Source organism: Lycium barbarum, chromosome 3, assembly GCF_019175385.1.
Source record: "Lycium barbarum isolate Lr01 chromosome 3, ASM1917538v2, whole genome shotgun sequence".
Lineage (NCBI taxonomy): Eukaryota > Viridiplantae > Streptophyta > Magnoliopsida > Solanales > Solanaceae > Lycium > Lycium barbarum.
In genome coordinates, this window is record NC_083339.1 from 119,849,284 (window position 1) to 119,862,788 (window position 13,505).

Consider the following 13,505-nt stretch of genomic DNA (forward strand, 5'->3'; position numbering starts at 1 on the left):
CAAGGTTAGCTTCCCTTCCACCTTCGACTTTACACAATCCTCATCCTCCAACGTTATCAACTGCCGGTGTATTCCCTCAATTAATTTTGTGCATGTACGTCCTTCCTTGATTTGTTTGTTGGTGGATTTATTATTACTACTATTCTTTTTAGTAATTCATCTTATTAGAGGAAAAAGAATCAAATGCTTTCTTTTCATTATTGTGGGAACTGGTCTTACGACTGGTTAACAGGAGAACTAATCTAATGTTGTATGAACTTGTATCAGCGAGCGAATGTCAGATTCTTATTTATATTTGTGTCATGTTTGGGATTATATGAGTACCATTTTTCTCTTCTTTTATATCATTAATTAATTTAAGGGTGATGATGTCGTTCTCTTATTTGTGTTGAAAATCCAACTTCATTCTCTTCTGATTTTCGACCACACACATTCTCCCACGTCTTAAGATCTAGCCATTGACTAATCGTACCGATCGATAGTTACCTATAATTATGTTTCTTTTGTTATTAATTCTAGCTAAGTTGCGTTTTAAATTCATACCCAACTCATATAGAAGAGCTCTTTTTATGATTTACTGAAAAATATATCACTACTTTAAGCAATTGTTACTTTTCTCCCTCCTTTATTTCAATTTTGATAATTAGACTTTTGAGTTTTGACTGCAATCAATAAAAGGGAAATACATAGATGGACCATTTAAATTGTCCACGACGATTAGACATCCTAATTGAGCCGGTTATTAGATAGACACTCTATTTGAAACAGATATTTCTCATAGGTTGTCCACAACCATCAAATAGACACCCTAATTGACTCAGTTATTAGATAGACACTCTACTTGATACAAATATTTCTCATGAATCTCTCACGCTCACATGGTAAAAGAATTATTTTCACCTAAATTTGAATGCGTGGTACCTTATAAATTATTCTATTTTCCTTTTTTTTTCAATTATATGAGCGCCACGTTTTCACCGCTTTCTTTACAAAAAATGAGTGAAGAGAAGGAGATGAAGAAAAAAAACTTGAGAGGGGGAGGAAAATGAATCAGGGAAAGGGGATGGGAGCAAATTAAAGAACGGTAAAGGGTTTTTTTTTATCCCTCCCCCAGGAACTCCCCCTTTTTGCTCCCTTAGTGACTCGAACCCACAACCTTCGGGTTGAAGGTGGAGGGTGCTTACCAGCAACCCCCTCTTGTCTGGTAAAGGGGTCGGAGTCTGGGGTTAGAAGAACGTGGAAGGTGATTTTTTTATTTCTTATTTTATTTATTTATTTAAAATATAATTGGAGAGGACTTAGATTTTCATTTTAATTCACATTTTACCCCTCAAACACAACGTGTAGAAAAATTGGCTCAATTAAACATGTGAACGCGTTTGTAATTAACACATAAAGCTGTCAGAGTCGAGTGTTCATGAGGCGTGATTTTAGGTGTCTAGTGTTAGCTAGGATATTGGATGTTCGTAGATAATAATTCAAACAATAACCGTATGGTTATCGATGTAAAATTTTAAATTTCAAGTTACAAGTGTAGATAGACTTTTAAGATACTCCTAGTCCCTTTAGGACTCATATCTCTTCTATATTACTCTTATATATGTATTTGTTGTAAACGTAAGATCAATACACAATTTTCAAGTCATCCCAAACTCTTTCATGGTATCAGAGCAGAGTAACGATAGGCTTCCCTTATCCATGTTTATTCCTTCAATCATAAACTGCAATCTTTCCTCTCAAAACACATCTACAAATAACATATGCGTAGTGGATATCCATGCTTTCATAAACGGAAAAAAAATGAATCTTGTCTCAAGAAGCTTCGGCATCAAAAAAACTATGAATTTAGACAAGTGACCGTTTTGATGTTGGTCGTGCTATTGAGGATCATGATTTCCTCTGTCTCACGGTGGAAAATACATACAATAAAGTCAAAGAGAATGAATCACTTTGGTTTTACAAAAGCGAGGACTTTAGAGTTTTGATGAAATCGACTAGATTAATGCTCGAGCAGAGAGAGTTGAATTAATGGGTCAAATTCTCTCTGGAACGAGAAAATATCTAGTTTGGACGACGGCAATGGTGAAAAAAAAAAATCTACTCCAATTTTTGGTTTACTTTAGCCAGAGAGGATAATCTTGCAATTTGTGGATGAATATGTTTGGGCGGGAGTATTTAAAAAAAAATTGAGGCAAGATAAAAAATATTGCTTTGAGTTGTTAACTTTTACTGACCATTACTTTGTATTGCCAGTAAAATAGGCACCATTCCTTACTAATGTCCAATTGTTGTTAATATTTAAGTTTAGAGAATAGATTAGTGGCAATTCGTTTATTGCCGCTAAATAATAGTCGCTAAATTCCTTTTCTATTGTAGTGTCATTCTTCACAAGTGTTTCACACTCCAACCTCATCAAGTTGGATAGGAATAACTATATTGTACGGATAGGAACTTTGAGATTTCGACCTAGAATTTTAAATTGTAGATATAGGATTGTTTTAATATCATTTTCACACTTTTTGTAATTTTTATCCATTTTAGTTTTAATCAGTGTTGATATTTTGGCAATTAATTTATGTATTTTCTGCATTCTTAATTTTATTGACTGGCTTTGAATTTTATTCCCTTCTCTGTCGTCTTAACTTTTTCATCTCAATTATAACACTATTAGGTTCCATATATTTATAGAATTTAAGTTAGCCTTTTGTTGTATGGTTTGTTGAGCGGATAAGTGGGCGCGCCAAAACTTATTTTCCATGAAAGACTTAAGTTAAAAATCTCCAATCAACAATTGTTAGGAAACAAAAATTGATAGTGCAATTTCTTGAAAGAAAAATTGGTACATAACGTGCAACACTTTTTAAAAGAAAATCGACCATGCTTTTGAATGATAATGGTAGTTTCCTACTCATGTGTTTGCATAGCAATTCACAATGTGGTAAGTATTGCTTTTTTACTTCTTAACTTCTTTTTAATGAGAAGGGTCTGAGATATCAAAGTTGAAACCTCATCTTATTGATGTCATAAAGAATTTGTTCATATCACAGCTTTTCAATCATATTTGTATGTAGGCACTTACAGCCGCGACCTCAGAGGATGATGCATTAGCTGATTTGGTAGTGCTTGAGTTAACAACAAAATATCCAGTGATCGATTCAACTCTATTTGCTTGTACTCGCGCTAAGAGCTTTTTTTTTATCAGATATTTGTTTACAGAGAACTAAACTATGTTAAAAAAAAAAGGTACACTAATACCTAAAGCGCAGATGGTATAACACATATTTAAAAGTTTTATCGCAAATAGCATTACTTTTGATATATATAAATAACAGACTTATTTACCATTATAACAAATTTTTAAGATTTTAAAAATAAAAATTAACCCAGAAATTAAAGAATCATCTATGATTACATATACTTGAGGTCTCTTATTAAGGTTCCAAGCATGAGTACGAATTTGCCACTACAAAAATCTCTGGCAAATTTAAGATGTTCTTTTATTTTGAAGAAACACTACTGATAATGACTTCGATTCACTTAATTAACTCTATTTTTCCATATAGTGAGGATCCATACTTGTGGATGCCTATTACGATCAGCCAACAAGTAAATTCATTGACGACGCCAATGTCACAACTGATGTGAATCAGTTAATAGAAACAATGCAAAACCTTGACTTCAACTTTGATAGTCGTCTTAGCGGGCAACATTTGATTATAGAGCATTGCTTGACCTAGTGGAGGATGACATGGAAGTAGGCGGCTAGGAGGATATTATTACAATAAATTTTATACAAAGTAAGAACTCATTGTGCTCAGGTTGAAGGTATATCAGAAATATGTGTCATATGCATATGTGAATATGTCGATGATGAGACAATTGGTACACTTGAATGTGGACATAAATATCACGCAACTTGCATAGAGTTTACCGCTCAACATGAGAATGACTATTGATCAATGTGTTAATCAAGGATGTTTAGGAAATTAAATAAAACTTGCACAGTGTGCAAGTTAGTGAATGAAAAGTAGTAGTATTCCTAGGTTTATTTAGGCTTCCTAAATGTGTTAATATCAGCTTGTAAGTTGCTTTGTGTCGGTTTCATATGTAATTTATTTATTGTGCTATGAAAGATGTTTCCTAATTAGTTGCTGCAAAAGTGTCGTAACTTTCATTTTGCTTCTGCTACCATTGCCTACTATAAGAATTTATGAAATTGATGGAACTTGTAAAATTGGCAATCGTTACGATTTTGCTTGTACAACGAAATCTTCTCCATATTCTGCTTGGCTAAAAATTATGTTTTGTTTCTTTCATACCAAACTATTATTCTATGGGGTGAAATGTATGAAAAAGTTTAGTGCATAATAGCCTGTTTCACCAATATCTTGGAAGTCAAAATTACTTAATTTAGGGAGTTGAAGATTTGACCAAACTTTTATGAAAAAAAGATGTGTTTTCAGAAGTTAAAAAAGTAGTATTTCCTTAGAAGCACGAAAAATATTTCTGACCAAATACAATTTTCAAAATAGATTTGAAAGCTTGGTCAAACATGTTACTATAAATTTCATAGGTGTGATGTATCAATATTCCCTCCATGATGCTTCCTGTCGGTTAAAGATGTAACAAATTTGCATTGCTAAATATTAAATTTTGGTATAATGTAAATGCTACACTTTTCCTTAAAAGAAAAAATAAAATACCTTTAAACATATAATCTAAACTACCATGCTCTAAGCAAGCTAAACTATAGTTTATACGATATTGGTAACCACAAATTCAAAGCTAAGTCACAAAAACTTTAAGACATGTAATTATTTTGTAAAAGAAAGACTAAAGTTCTAACGGAAATGAGGTTTCTCCCATTTACATATATATTTTATAATATCTTATTTATTCTGTATTTCTTTGTTACTTCCTTAAGCTGCATTGTGAAAACTGCAATGAAGTTAATACTGAGCAGTGCACCTACATGAGCCAAAAGGTGTATTACATGAACAACAAATACAATCATGTTTGTTAAGGTAAAACAAAATAAAAAACAATTATGTTATTTTTCTTCCTTGATACAATTATTTTTCTGACTGTTTTACATAAACATTTACAGTATAAGATTTTGCGAGAGTGAGACTGTCAAACTGATTCCTGGGTCGGGAAGGAAATTTACTACTGTTGATTCTGAGAGAGCTTATGCTCCTCTCATGAAATTTGAATGTGATGGGTTGGCTATAGCCTATAAGACCTTACAAATTCTTAAATGGGAAACTATCACCGTAATAGATCTTTTAAGTTTTTCATTCACACCTTTAACATTTTTCTTTATATAACATCGTGTTAGTTCCGATACTTCAAGACCAGGAACTTAGATAACTAATATTCAAACTCCTAATCCGTCAAACGAGTAATGGGTGAGGGAGCCAGATCAGGTAAACGGGTGATGGGTTAGGGAGTCAATTCGAGTAAAGGGATAATAGGTTAGAGAGCCAAATTAGGTCTTAAGGTTTTAAAAATTAGACTCGAACTTGACATATCTAAGTTATAAAAATTAGGAAGATAACAAAAGGCTAGTGTTTAAAATATAACCAACATTTGTAACATATTTAAAAAATAACCACTTGTAATTTGAGGGCACATAACCGCTTCTTCTCTACACTTCTTATTCAACTAAATTTTTCTTGACTTTTGGATTAGAGAAGAGCACACAAAAAAATTATGGGCACCGTTGTGATCTCATTAGTCAACGGTACAACAACAATATCTATTTAACATGACCTATTTTTTTTGTTCTTGACCCTAATGTCATTTACTTATATGTTAATGTTTACACTTTTCAGTGTGGCTATATTTCGATGTGAGTACTATAACATTGCATTTTGAAATTTGAAACATCTAGTTGAGGATCATCTAGCATCCAATCCTACCACTTTTCCTGATTTTGTGGCTATTATGTATCTTTAGTGTAAATTTATTGATCACTGGAATAGTGCCATCAATCCAAAGGGAGACAGCCTCGTCCCCTCCTTCACCTCTTGCCTAATATTTCCCTGCACAATAAGTTCTAGAGAACTTGGCATCCCTAACCCAATGGTGCTGCATCTGTCAAAGCTTCTCGTAGTGCAGTCGATAGATTTGGGTGTTGACTTCCATCTGGACACTAGGCATAATTCTACAGATCCTGCTTGCAGAACTCCCAACACTCCAATTTTTCGAAGATCTCAACTTCAATGCTAGCAAATAAACTTGGGGACGATGAGAACCGATGGACCGATTTTGGCAAGTAATATAAATGTCGTTGCGATTGGGTAGAACCATGAAGCAAATTTCGACGTTAAGGTTCTGTTGATTTCTTCACCAGGTAATATAAATGTCATTGCCTTATTCTATATTGCACCTTTGTGAATAGTGCCTTCATTTAGTGCTGTATTGGTTCACTCTGCATTCTTTGGTTGTCTCACGGAATACCTGTTTCTCCACATGGCAAAAAATCTCTACTATATAGAAATGGGAGTTGGGTGGGACAAACAAGGACCAACACGCAATACATACTTTTACCCAAAGCTTTACAAATTATACACGCAACAAATGTTTGTACCAAAAGCTATATAACTTGTACACTTTAATCAACTGTTTTTTTATCCCACATAGACATATGTTATAGTGCTTAATATCAATATTTATTCCCTTCTCGTGTATAGACATTTGCACTTCAATTTTAATTTTTCGACACATTTATTTCCTCCGTATAATTTTACTTGTTCACTTTTCACATTCTTGCTGAATATTTATTCTCTTCTCATGTATAGACGTATGCAGTTCAATTTGAATTCTCCTACACAAATTGATTTCCTCCGTGCACTTTTACTTGTTCACTTTTGACTTTTCACGTTCTTTAAGAATTACTGAATATTTATTCTCTTCTCATGTATACACGTATGCACTTCTCTTCTCTACTATATATACTATATAGAAATGGGAGTTGGGTGGGACAAACAAGGACCAACACAGCAATATATACTTGTACCCAAAGCTTTACAAATTGTACACGCAATGAATGTTTGTACCAAAAGCTGTATAACTTGTACACTTTAAATCAACTGTTTTTTTATCCCACATGGACATATGCTATAGTGCTTAATATTAATATTTATTCTCTTCTCATGTATAGACATTTGCACTTCAATTTTAATTTTTCGACACATTTATTTCCTCCGTGCACTTTTACTTGTTCACTTTTCACTTTTCACGTTCTTACTGAATATTTATTCTCTTCTCATGTATAGACGTATGCAGTTCAATTTTAATTCTCCTATACAGATTTATTTCCTCCGTGCACTTTTACTTGTTCAGTTTTGACTTTTTACGTTCTTTAAGAATTAATAAATCTCACGTGGACATATATCATAGTACTGAATATTTATTCTCTTCTCATGTATACACGTATGCACTTCAATTTTAATTATGTGACACATATTTATTTTCTCCGTGCACTTTTACTTGTTCACTTTTGACATTTCACGTTCTTGTTGAATATTTACATATGTCATAGTACTTAATATTTATTCCTTTCTCATGTATATACGTATGCACTTCAATTTTAATTCTCCGACATATTTTTTTTCTCCGTGCACCTTTACGTGTTCACTTTTAACTTTTCACGTTCTTACATATTTATTTTTTCCGTGCACTTTTACTTATTTACTTTTGACTTTTCGTGTTCTTTAAGAATTAATAAATGAAGTACTCCCTCCGTCCCATATTACTTGGCCACATTACTAAAAATATATGTCTATTCTTCTATTCTATATTTTTTTATATTTCTATTATATACAAACGCTCAAGGTGGACGAACACAACAACAATAAGTTATACAAAAAGCAACTGAAATTGTACTCTAAGAAAGGACTAACGTGTGTACATTTCAGATGTTGAACATTAATTCTACCTCTTGTGTGTTTACTTTTTAAGTTCCACGGGTCCGCAGTGTCTCAATTACCCTTTCATTTCCTTCATTTGGCATATACTCCCTCTGTCTCAATTTAAGTGTTTGTGTTTGACTAGACACGGAGTTTAAGAAATAAAGATAAACTTTCAAATCTTGTGATTCCAAATTAAAAATATGTATAATATAATAAAATATTCTTTGAATCTTGTGATTATAAACATGACATGTAAAATATTTAACTTGTCAACTTACTAAATATAAAAAGAGGCGGACATAACCAAAATAAGATAAATTTTAACAACAATTGAGAAATTAAGGGGAAAAATAAGAGGAAAAGAAAAAAATATGGAGACTCACTGAGGAAAATTGCAGTATCTTCTGCAAAATATACAAACCATTAAGACTAACTACATTGAGTAACTAAATTAATCATGTTGGGCCCCGTACATCGCACGAACATAGTTTGCTAGTAATATTATATGTACTAGTTGCATAAGGCCCGTGCTAAGCCCGGGCCCAAACTCAAATATATCTCTTGAAACCAGCTTACAGAAAAAATCATCATGTCAATTTTATCAAGTAATAAGATTTACTAACAATCAACAAAACAACAACCATATGCAAGAATTAACTTAAAAGTCAACCAAATAAATTACTTATACAAATTATTTAGGGTATCGATAATGCTGCACCTGAAACTGCCAAGTTTTAATAGGTTTTATTTTCCAGGGAATCCGCTTTTGTGTTAAAGAATCTTAAGGACACGATCTGACGCAGCAACATGAATGGGCGGCTTTTGTGCTAAATAATCTTTAAGAACACGATCTAAGACAGCAACATGAATGGAAATATATTGAGACTATCCCCCACCATCACCATTCCTATAATATTTCCTTCAAGATCAAAACACAGGGCCGCCAGAAGATCCAGAGTTAATATAAAAGTTACATATTTCTGTGATTGGAGTTTGGCATGATTGAGGTGCATGCAATAATCCTTAAGCTCTTTTTTCTCTTTTGGGATACCTCTCTTATTAATATTTTCAACTAAAACCCTATATTTCGATGTGACCGCTAAGCTAGTGGGATCACTTTACAAATAAGATTGTCTTTAAGTAAAGTCGCATTGTTACAGGAAATCCAATTCTACTAGTTACGAATGATCCCAGGTATTATTTGGGATTCCCTAAATGCAACACAAGCTGACCGAAACTTACTGATGAGTAATCTATTGCAAAGTTCAGCACATTCACAACTTGTTATTCTAGTCATTTTCAACAGTGCAATATCTCATTCACGTTTATAATACACCAACTCGACACCATAGAATTCAGCCTTATCCAGCATCCATCCCTTGAGCCTACATCCCTTGATAACCCCTTTAAATATCGCTCTTTTAATCACATGTAAACAAGTTAGTACCAGTCCATCCTCAGATACAAAAAACCCACTTCCCCCACCTAAAGAGTCTACTTCCGAATCTTCATTGTCATCTTCCTCCGAATCTACATCGTCATCTTCCTCTGAATCCTCATTGTGATATTGAACTTTATTATATGTTGCAGTAATGTAACACAACACTCCCCTCCATTTCTGGTAAAACCCGCTCAAATGTTCTTCACTTACAATAGGAGTCATAATTAATCAACATGTTTGAATGAGATGCGTCTAAAGGTAGAGGTTGAAGAGCGGGAAATGGGTTTTGCAAAATCAACAGTGTAGTGATAGATAAAACAAATACTTCAAAAAATACATAAGTAATAAGAAATAAAAATCTCATGACATAACTATTAAAATCTTAAAAATTATACTTTAAATATATAAAAATAAAATTTTATTTAAGCGTTTGATATTTTAACTTTCATTCTTGATAAAATTATTACTTCAAATTCATTTTATGCTTATGTTTGGGGAAAACAAGAAAAGAGGTTATTAACAGGTTAATCTACTTGAGAAGAACCGCGAGCAGGGTCAGAACCACCAGTCTGCGCAGATTGAAACAAACTATATAAAAATTAAATAGAGGAGAAAACAAGAAAAGAGGTGATTAACAGGTTAATCTACCCGAGAAGAACCACGAGCAGGGTCAGAACCACGTGTCTGAGTAGATTGAAACAAAACATATGAGAATTAAATAGAGGAGAAAACAAGAAAATAGGTGATTAACAGGTTAATCTACTTGAGAAGAACCACGAGCAGGGTCAGAACCACGAATCTGAGCAGATTGAAACAAAACATGTTAGAATTAAATAGAGGAGTAAACAAGAAAGGAGGGTGATTAACAGCTTAATCTACCTGAGTAGAACCATGAGCAGGGTTAGTCTGAGCAGATTGAAACAAAACATATAAGAATTAAATGGAGGAGAAATCAAGAAAAAAGGGTGATTAACAACTTAATCTACCTGAGAAGATCCACAAGCAGGGTCAGAACAACGAGCAGGATCAGAACCACGAGCATTCTGAGCATATTGAAACAAAACATATAAGAATTAAATAGAGGAGAAAACAAGAAAAGAGGTGATTAACAATGTGGTACCTCATCTAACTGAGGTGTATCAACATAAGATCTATTCTCTTCAACTTGTGTTTGCTCCTCATTGTTTTCGTATACAGACTTCCTTTTTGTTGTTGTATCAAAAGATGGATTAGACAGAGTCTCAATAGCTGTACCAACATCACTTCTATTCTCAGACTGAGATCCCGCAACTTTATAAACAGATGGAGTCTCAATAGCTGTATCAACATCTGATCTTTTCTCAGACTGAGATCCGGTAACTTTATCAACAGATGGATCAAACAGAGTCTCAACGGCAACTTTATAAACAGATGGATCATACACAGTCTCAATAGCTGTATGAACATCACTTTTATTATCAACAGATGGAGTCTCAATAGATGTATCTGTTATACCCTATTTTAACCGGGGTCAAAATAGTTTATAACATCCCGGTAATTCCGGGGTTAATTAAAGTACAGGAGTCGCCACCTAATTATTTTGGTGAATTAGGACACCTAACTTTAGTTAAAGTAAATATCAAAAGTTAACTCTGTTTTTTAAATCTACGAAACCAAAATTCGAGGTAAGGGTTCCACTAATCTAGAGGGAAGGTATTAGACATCCTCTAAGATCCATTAACAATGGTTAACCGACCGAACTAAAATTTAATTAGGCTAAGTGTGAATGTAGTATTATAGAAAAGAACGTAGCTTTGTAAATGTGGCTAAAGTTATAGATAGACCTGTAAGAATACTATTTAAAATAAGACTTGTAGAAATTATTTGTATAAAAGAGTACTTCTAATGCTATTTTAAAAATACAACTTATAAATATTGTTAAGGCTTTAAACGAAAGTATAATTGTGCTGTTTAAAACAATACTTGTAAAGGAGATTCAATAAACGTGAACTTTAAATAAAAATTATATTGTATAAATATTGCGATGTAGAGAAACCTAGACTTATTTTTTAAATATAATGAGAAGGGCATGAATTTTCTCTCTCTTTTTATCACTTTTATTTAGCATTATTTGACTAAGAAAAATACGTACAATTGGATGAAGCTTATGAGAATGTTTATAGAATACACTTAAGTTATATTTGCGTATTAATGACGTTTTGAAATTTTTCAAGATAGTAAGCGTAAATCATGATTACCTTAACTCAAAATATATAGTAGTGCTATTTTTTGAAAATCAATTATTCTAATAATAGAAAGAATAACAGTATGATACTATAAATAGTTTTAACATAAAAGAAAAAACGGAACCTATGGAACTAATTCTTGTTGTCTCCTTAAATTAACTACCCATTACTAATACTAGACTCCACTAATTTTACTAAGGTGTCTAAATTAACAAACAAAGTGTCAATTACACAATAAGAGTTAAATGCATAAGAAAAAAAATAAAATGGAGGAGTAACATGATTTAAATGGGCTCAACCCACTTTCCAAAACTGCTGTGGTCTGTTGACTGTTGGGTTTCGGCCCAGCAGCCTTAATATGTTGCTGTGAACTGTTCGTCACCTATTGGGCTTCGGCCCAGATTTTATTTTATCTTGTTCGGCTGCGGACAGGGGGCTGGACACAATAGGATTTTGTTGGGCTTTTAGCCCAACACCGAATGCGGAGGAGGATGACGAGTCGCTTGGACTCGTATGCGAGATGTCATGCATAAAAATGAAAAGAAAAGGATTAGTGCATAATCAATGGATAGGGCTAGATATGTATAATGTCAATTCAAAGAAATATCCAGTCCAAAAACAAAGGCTTCAGCCGTAACTAATATCTTATAAAAACAGATGAAATGGGCAGTAAGGTCCAAATATCAAACAAGCAGCCAAATGAAAGAACAGGAGCAGACCCAATAACATGTCCAAACAACAAAGAAACAAATAAAGTAGGGCAGTTTTCAGCTTCCAATATAAATGACTCGTAGGTATATGAAGCAGAAGTTTTTGTTCTTTGAAGGAAACCAATGCCTGGTTCATTGTCAGATGTCCAGCTCCACTTTTGTGGAGTACCATTCCCCTTGAATAGGTTGTGGCCAAGAGGATACTGATAACCAATTGTTGAAGCTGGAAGAAGATCAGGAAGATGCAAGGGGGACAAGCAGCAGTGAAGAGGAAATGATTAAAGCAGAAATGGAAAAGATGGGAAGCAAGGTACTGGAGCTGGAGAAGAGCTGATGAGAAGGGAAATTCAGAGAGGAGAAGAAAGAAGAAAAAAGGAAGAAGAGGCTCAAGATATAGTGCTAAAGATTGATATGCACTGTGAAGGCTGTGCTAGAAAAGTTGCTAGAGCCTTGAAAGGCTTTTTGATCTTCCATGAGAAGTGTATAAATTTTGTAAAGTAAGGTGCTGGCCAAAATCTCAAATTTTAGGCATTTACCCCATCTCAAATGTAACTAGGTAGAATTAGTCTTTTTTCAGTTAAGTAGGGAATTATGGCTCTATTTCTACCTCAAATCAGATGTAATGGTGTTTTGAAGATGAATAAAAAAAAAAAAAGTGGGCACAAAAAAAAAAAAAGAAAAAAAAAAGTGGAATTGCAACCTAAAAAAAAAAAGGTATACTCTCTTTCAAACTAAAAGAAAAGGCCACATACTTCTTTAATTTTTAGAAAGCGAAATCAATAAGACATCACTATTGCCGATTTTATAGAGATGAGTAATGCCTAAAGCCGATGTTTTGCGAAATAAAGAAACTAGAAGAAACATTACACCTGCTACAGCAGCGGTAGTAAAGTCAGACCTTTTACCGAAATAAGACAAACTATTCGAACAAAGGAATACAAGATCAAATACCATAAATTGTAGGGCAGAGTTAAACTGAAACAGAGAAAGGAAAAGCGCACATCATATGGCTAAGTTTAAATAGGGGTAAGGAATATTCTGGTTCTATAATGCTTGAGTCTGATTCATAACACATGGTCGAAGTAGGAATCTTATGCAAATCATCCGAAGAAAGAGAATATTTCAAAGTTGAGGGAAGCAAGGACTGAATATACTCTAAACATGCCAAATACAACTCTAAACATATAGAAACCATGGACTCTCGGAGGGACTG

The 13,505-nt window shown here is 33.4% G+C and overlaps 1 long non-coding RNA gene across 1 annotated transcript; it reads right to left on the reverse strand.

Moving 5' to 3' along the window:
- Positions 1-8,580: 8,580 nt before the first annotated feature.
- LOC132632065 (uncharacterized) lies at positions 8,581-13,094 on the reverse strand. Its single transcript, XR_009579238.1, has 2 exons — positions 10,478-13,094; positions 8,581-10,400 (listed from the first exon to the last, which is right to left on the reverse strand). It is a non-coding gene; the product is annotated as an uncharacterized LOC132632065 (long non-coding RNA).
- Between the last annotated feature and the right edge of the window lie 411 nt (positions 13,095-13,505).